Source organism: Heptranchias perlo, unplaced genomic scaffold (genome assembly GCF_035084215.1).
Source record: "Heptranchias perlo isolate sHepPer1 unplaced genomic scaffold, sHepPer1.hap1 HAP1_SCAFFOLD_883, whole genome shotgun sequence".
Classification (NCBI taxonomy): Eukaryota; Metazoa; Chordata; class Chondrichthyes; order Hexanchiformes; family Hexanchidae; genus Heptranchias; species Heptranchias perlo.
Genome location: NW_027139922.1, coordinates 66214 through 74103, shown reverse-complemented (window position 1 = coordinate 74103; position 7890 = coordinate 66214). Strand labels below are relative to the sequence as shown.

Below are 7890 nucleotides of genomic sequence, written 5' to 3'. Positions count from 1 at the left end.
CTTACTCCTGCTCCTCGTTTCTATGATTCGATGACTCGGTTGCCAAGATTTCCACCTTCAGCAGATGGTGTCAGATCGACCGTCCATTACACACCGTCCTCCATTTTCACTTCCATTTACTTCGATACTATTAAAAGTAATTGACAGAATATTATGGGCTGATTGCCTGCAATTTCCTAAAGTGCTCTCCCGGGGAGTGACGCTCCACGGCAAGTTCCACTGCCCGGATTGTGAGTCCGCTGAAGGCAGAATTAACCCCCGGTGATGAATGGGGGAGAAGAAAACCCCGCACGGCCTCGGTTTCGCGCTCTCCACAGTTTGTTTGATCAGTTCTCCTGTTCGGGTTTTATACATTCAATCATTTTAACATTTTTGTTCTTGAAATGTCTCTCATTTCCTCCACAGATACTTTTTGTCATCTCTCAATTCCTTGATATCCTGAAATAGATTCCAGGTCAGTGAAAGAATGACATTCCCACTAACTCCTGTTTGTCGCCTCTGTTCTGTCCTTTTCCCAGTTCCACTAAAACTGTTTCACTTTGTTTTCAGTCCACACTAGAGTTATACCTGAACCGTCACCCTGTCCTTTGTCCAGATACTGACCGATCCGTTTGGTATTTTCACCTCTTTCTTTCATTGTTTCAGATTCACAATAATTGCAGTTTGAACCATTTCTTTCCAGTTTGGTCTGTTTCTCTTCTGTTACCTTCTATGATTCTAAGATCTGATCGTCTGTTAGTTTTGTGATGTTTAAATCATCCAAATTCATCCCATGTCCCTCCCACTTACCTGATGTTCTTGTCCACTGAAATGCCTCTCGGATGTTGACAACGAACTGACTCAGTCCACCCCTTCTTCAGCTGCCTGTTCCAGTCTGTCCCGGTAGAATTTCGTCAACTGGATCAGTTGGTAACCTTCAGACTTTGTCAAGAACTCAGTGATCGCAGTGTTCGGTCTGTGAACAACAATGGAGAAAATTATCACATTATCGACCTTCCATCCGGGCGGCGTCCTTTCCTCTGATACCAAACGGCTGACGCCTCCTGTGAGCCACGTTATCAAATACCTTCTGAAAACCCATATATGCCGCATGTGTTACAATCCATTGACCGATATATTTTCGTCTCAACACGGCTGTATCAAATTTGTCAAATACAATGTCAAATGCTACAGTTAGCCGTTGCAGCCTTCACTGAATCTTAAATGCTAAATAATTCGACGTGAAATTTCAGATTCGAGGGGTTTGTCGACAAATGACGTGGACTAATTAGTCTCGAGTTATCTTTTTTTTAATTCCTTCTTGGGACGTGGACGTCGCTGGCGAGACGGCATTTATTGCCCATCCCTTATTGCCCTTGAGACGCCTTCTTTACCCGCTGCAGTCCGTGTGGTGAAGGTTCTCCCACAGTGCTGTTAGGAAGGGAGTTCCAGGATTTTGACCCAGCGACGATGAAGGAAAGGCGATATATTTCCAAGTCGGGATGGTGTATGACTTGGAGGGGAACGTGCAGATGGTGATGTTCCCATGTACCTGCGGCTCTTGTCCTTCTAGGTGGTAGAGGTCGCGGGTTTGGGAGGTGCTGTCGAAGAAGCCTTGGCGAGTTGCTGCAGTGCATCCTGTGAATGGAGCCACTGCAGCCACTGTGCGCCGGTTGTGAAGGGAGTGAATGTTTCGGGTGGTGGATGGGGTGCCAATCAAGCGGGCTGCTTTGTGCTGGATGGTGTCGAGCTTCTTGAGTGTTGTTCGAGCTGCAGTCATCCAGGCAAGTGTGGAGTAATCCATCACACTCCTGACTTGTGCCTTGTAGATGGCGGAAAGGCTTTGGGGAGTCAAGAGGTGAGTCACTCGCCGCAGAATACCCAGCCTCTGACCTGCTCTTTTAGCCACAGTATTTATAGTGACCCCCAGGATGTTGATGGTGGGGGATTCGGCGATGGTAATGCCGTTGAATGTCAACGGAAGGTGGTTAGACGGTCTCTTGTTGGAGATGGTCATTGCGTGGCACTTGTCTGGCGCGAATGTGACTTGCCACTTGTCAGCCCAAGCCTGGATGTTGTCCAGGTCTTGCTGCATGCGGGCTCGGACTGCTTCATTATTTGAAGGGTTGCGAATGGAACTGAACACTGTGCAATCATCAGCGAACATCCACATTTCTGACCTTATGATGGAGGGAAGTTTATTGATGAAGCCGCTGAAGATGCTTGGCCCAGGACACTGCTCCGAGGAACTCCAGCAGCAATGTCCTGGGGCTGAGATGATCGGCCACCAACAACCACTGCTATCTGATTGACACATTCTCCTTATTTTAACACAGACATTACTTGGTCTCTTTCAGTCCACCTGGATATTTTCATCAACAATTGTGTTATCAAAAATTATGAGTTTTGAAAAATTGTGGTCATAGTCCCTCCTATCTGCTCTCTGAATTCCTTTAAAAGCCTCGGTTGCGTTTTCTCTGAGCTCAGTGGCATATCCAGCTCGGCAATTAAATTCACAACCAAATCCTTCCCTAAAATTGTCTCGAAATATGGCTCGCTGAAGATGCTGTATCGACGCCTTTGTATTGAATAATTTTACTGTAGATAGTTTGATACTGTGATACTTTGATGCTTTGAAACCAACATTTGCACATCTGCCATCATTTTTAGAAACTGACTGAAATATTTTGTATCTCCCCAAAAGTTCATCCACTCCAGCCCTGTCTTTGCGACACTAGAACACATCTCTCATGATTCTGACTTTCCAAACGTGCTTGGAATGATTTGTAGATTCACAGACATAACACACAATCTGAACTCCAATTCACTGGACTGTTGACCAGTTCTCGTTTTTTTCTCTTTTTTTAATATCAAGTTACTTCTTCTGTCACTACTTCAAAAACCTCCTTCCTTTTTTCCTGCCAATAACTTTTCACTATTTCATCATTCTTCTGTTCCTGCTCCAACAGTTTTATTATTTCCACTCTCTAATCTCAGATCCGGATATTTCACATGCTCCAGTCCTATCAGGTGAAACCCTCCCACTGCTCCCTATACCCATTCTGTCAATCCGTTTTGGCTGGTTGGTTCAGATCGTAACCGTCCCTACCTTTCGTCCTGAACTCACCTTAGTGTCCCAAGAGCATGAATCCTTCCCTCCTGCTCCAGCCCTGCAGCAGCACATTGACCTGCCTCATATTGTCCTCAGTAAGCGGCCCAGTGCAAAACAATTCGGAGTTCACCAACTTGAGGCCTTGTTTTTCGGTCTCGTGCTCAAATTCTAATATTCTCTGTATAAACGTATTTCTAACCGTGTTATTGGCTCCGACTATGAATATTTACCGCTCTCCTTTCCTTCCCAGAGATGGTCACACCTGTTGCAGGAAGTACTTCCTTGTGGCACCAGGGAGGCAACTTACAATTTGGACCTGCTCAGGGCTGCAGAAGAGTCTGTCTATTCCCCTGACCATAGAATCTCCCACCACTCTCGCTCTCCTATTCCTGTGCCTTACCTGCCTCTCACCACTCCCCCAATGATCCCTGGTTTCACATTGTTACTCAGGAAGACCAATCTGAGTCACTGTTTCTATCCACCTTACAGTCCATAACATCAGGTGTCTATTGCCAGTTCCACTACTGAGATCCCTCCACCTGTGACTGCACTGCCCCACGAGATGGTCACTCACTTTCTTCTATCTACACACCATATGCTCGGTTTCTTCTTCCTGTGTGAGCAACAGGATCTTGTTCGTGATCTTGACCCTTTATCAGGACACATTTGATATTTTAAAGATTGTTCTGAACCTACCGGTGTCTATTCCCTTTCTTGTTGATGATGTTGGATCTTCTCCCCTGTTTGGACCTTCAGGCATGGTGGTAAGAGGCGTTCCAAGATTCTGACGCTCTGTAATAAATATATTAATAGGAAGGTTAGACTGAAATATTATAATGAGAACGATAAAACGGCGTCTTGTTGAATGTGATATCAAGTCCCTTCTCCCCCATCAGGACAACAGCTGTTAGATCTGGGATCGAGCATTTCCCGACTTTTACGATCAACTCTCCACATGAGGTGCGGCACAGACAGCTGCCCAGTGAAACCCAATGAGTCCCTCTGATCTTGACAACCCAGTGAGAGTCGGCCGAGATTCTGCACTCGGAGCACCAATTGGTAAGATTTAGTCACAGTGCAGGCCAGCACCAGACTTATTCCTGAGGTCGTGAATATTCTGGAGGGCAATATGGAACGAGGTGATGAATTAAATGTTCCTTCACTCGTTGTTACCCAGTCTGGCGCTGTTGTATTATTTTATTCACAGATTTGTTTTTAATATTTTTGATTTGTTAAGTTTTGATATTAAATTCTGATGTTTATAAGCCTGATATCTATCTACATACACAATATTAGCTTGGTGTGATTTCTCTGCTCTCTTTGGTAGTGACATTGTTCGTGTGTTCATGGAGATGTGTTTTGGTTGGTGGTTCTATTTGAATATATTTACCTTATCCCTCATAGTATCAGCTCCTGACGAATGACCACTGTTCAATAATATTAACACTCATGTTTAATATTATGAATTGCATAACTTTAAACAGGTGCTGCACATTTATTTTTGGATTATTTTTAGGTGTCTCACAATCTCAGAAAACATCACAACTATATAAGTTGAAGATTTGACGGCTGTTTTACAATCATAATTCCCCATTGTGTGTGTGTCTCGCTCTGTGTGTGCACGCACAGGCAAGAGCAAATAATCAAACAATCAGTCACCGTCCTTTCCTTTCCACACTGTGGAAATGTAAAAGAGATTAGTCTCGGTCCGTAATTTCTTCAATCAATAGTTGAAGTCATTTGCTGACAATTGTGTAATAAACGGACATGAGCAATAAAAAAATTTATTTACACCTACACTAATTGCATTCGTGCAATCAAACACAAGATTAACTTGTGTCGTTACTTTTTATATGAAGATTATTGATAGGTCCTTCTTCCTATTTTTAATTTCAGTTGTTACGTTTTATATAAAGATTAGTGATTGATACTCGTATTTGGCGGTAAATTCAGCAGTTATTTTTTATGAAAATATTAGTGATGAGACCTCCTGCCTGTTTTTAATCTCAATAGTTACTTTTTTATGTGATGGACCCTCCTACCTGCTGGTAATTTCAGTGGTTACTTTTTAAATAAAGATAAGTGATGGATCCTCCTCCCTGTTGGTAATTTCAGTAGTTTATTATTTTACTAATATTAGAGATGGACCCGCCTTCCAGTGGGTGATTCCAGGAGTTACTTTGTTTAAACAGATTACTGATGGACCTTCCTACCTGTTATAATTTCAATCGTTGCTTTTTATTTAAAGATTAGTGATGGACCCTCCTGCCTTTTGGTAATTTCTGTAGTTTCTTTTTTAATAATGATTCGTGATGGACCCGACCAACTGTTGCAGATTTCAGTAGTTACTTCGGTTATCGAAAGATTCGTGATGGACCCTACTGCCTGTTGGTAATTTCAGTAGTTACTTTTTATAAAAGGATTAGTGATGGACCCTCCTACATGCTGGTAATTTCAGTCGTTACTTTTTTTATCTAAAGATTATTGATGGACCCTGCTGCCTGTTGATAATTTCAGTATTTACTTTTAATATATAGATTAATGATAGACCCACATACCTGTTGGTAATTTCATTTGTTACTTTTTATATAAAGATTAGTGACGGACACTTCCACTTGTTGCTGATTTCAGTTGTTAATTTTTATATAAAGATTATTGATGTACACTGCTACCTGGTGGTAGTTTCAGTAGTTATTCTTGAGGTAAAGATTCGTGATGGGACGTCCTGCTTGTTGGTAATTTCAGTGGTGTATTTTTTATAACGATTACTGATGGACCCTCCTACCTGGTGGTAATTTCAGTTCTTACTTTTGATATAAAGATCAGTGATGGACCGTCCTACCTGTTGTAATTTCAGCAGTTACGATCGATATAAAGATTAGTGGTGTACACTGCTACCTGGTGGTAGTTTCAGTCGTTTTTTTAGGTAATGATTAGTGATGGGTCCGCCTGCTTGTTGTTAATTTCAGTGGTTACTTTTTTATGCAAAGGTTAGTGATGGACCCTCCTACCTGTTGGTAATTTCAGCATTTACTTTTTTTTATAAATATTAGTGATGTGACATCCTGCCTGTTGGTAATTTCAGTAGTTCATTTTTTTAATCTGAACATTAGTGATGCACACCACTGCCTGTTTTTAATTTCAGTATTTACTTTTTATATAACGATTTGTGATGGACAATACTCCCTGGTGGTAAATTCAGTGCTTACTTTTTATCTAAAGATTAGTGATGGACCTTCCTGCCTGTTGGTGTTTTCAGTCGTTACTTTTTATTTCAAGATTACTGATGGACACTCCTCCCTGTTGGTAATTTCAGTAGTTACTTTTTATATAAAGATTGCTGATGGACACTCCTCCCTGTTGGTAATTTCAGCATTACTATTGTTATCTAAAGATTCGTGATGGACCCTCCTGCGTGTTGGTAATTTGAGAAGTTATTTTTGTATTCGAAAGATTAGTGATGAACTCTCCTGCCTGTTGGTAATTTCAATCGTTACTTTTTATACAAAGATTAGTGAGGGACACTCCTACCTGTTGCTAATTTAAGTTGTTACTTTTTATATAAATATTAGTGATGGACCCGACTACCTGTTGGTAATATGTGTAGTTACTCTTTTTATGTAAAGATTAGTGATGGACCCGAAAACCTGGTGGTCATCTCAGTAGTTTTTTTTTTTATCTATAGATTATTGACGGACCCTTCTGCCTGTTGTATTTTCAGTCGTTACTTTTTCTATAAAGGTTAGTGATGGATCCTCCCACCTGGTGGTAATTTATGTCGTTATTTTTTTAATCTAAAGATTAGTGATGTCCCCTCCTGCCAGTTGGCAATTTAAGTAGTTACTTTATATATAAAGATTAGTGATGGACACTCTGCCCTGTTGGTAATGTCAGTAGTTACTTTTGTTATCTAGTGATGGACCGTCCAGCTTGTTGGTAATTCGAGTAGTGACTATTTATATAAAGATTACTGATGAACACTCCTCCCTGGTGGTAATTTCAGTAGTTTCTTTTTACATAAAGATTAGTGATGGACCCTCCTACCTGTTGGCAATTTGAGTTGTTACTTTTTATATAAACATTAGTGATGGACACTCCTCCCTGTTGTTAATTTGACTTGTCACTTTTTATATAAAGATGAGCGATGGATCCTCCAGCCTGTTTGTAATTTCAGTAGTTACTTTTTATATAAAGATTAGTGATAGACACTCCTACCTGGTGGTAATTTCAGTGGTTACTTTTTATATAAAGATAAGTGATGGATCCTCCTCCCTGTTGGTCATTTCAGTAGTTTATACTTTTACAAATATTAGAGATGGACCTGCCTACCAGTGGGTAATTCCAGGAGTTACTTTCTTTCAACAGATCACCGATGGAACTTACAACCTGTTATAATTTCAGATGGACCTTCCTATCTGTTATAATTTCAGTCGTTGCTTTTTATTTAAAGATTAGTGATGGACCCTCCTGCCTTTTGGTAATTTCCATAGTTTCTTTTTTAATAATGATTCGTGATGGACCCGACCAACTGTTGCAGATTTCAGTAGTTACTTCGGTTATCTAACGATTCATGATGGACCCTCCTGCCTTTTGGTAATTTCAGTCGTTTCTTTTTGATGAAGATTAATGATGGACCCTACTGCCTGTTTGTAATTTAATTAGTTACTTTTTATATAAAGATTAGTGAGGAAACTCATCCCTGTTGGTAATTTCAGTGTTTTTTTTAAAGATTAGTGATGGACACTAGTACCTGTTGTTAATTTCAGTAGTTACTTTTTATATAAAGATTAATGATGGAC

The 7890-nt window shown here is 40.7% G+C and overlaps 1 long non-coding RNA gene across 2 annotated transcripts in view; it reads right to left on the bottom strand.

Moving 5' to 3' along the window:
* Nucleotides 1-795: 795 nt before the first annotated feature.
* LOC137319740 (uncharacterized) overlaps nucleotides 796-7890 on the bottom strand; it is a 66006-nt gene continuing 58911 nt past the window's right edge. For both annotated transcript variants that reach the window (XR_010962265.1, XR_010962266.1), the window contains exons 5-6: nucleotides 3788-3883; nucleotides 796-955 (exon numbers count right to left, since the gene is read on the bottom strand). This is a non-coding gene — a long non-coding RNA (uncharacterized lncRNA). The remainder of the gene's footprint in view (nucleotides 956-3787; nucleotides 3884-7890) is intronic.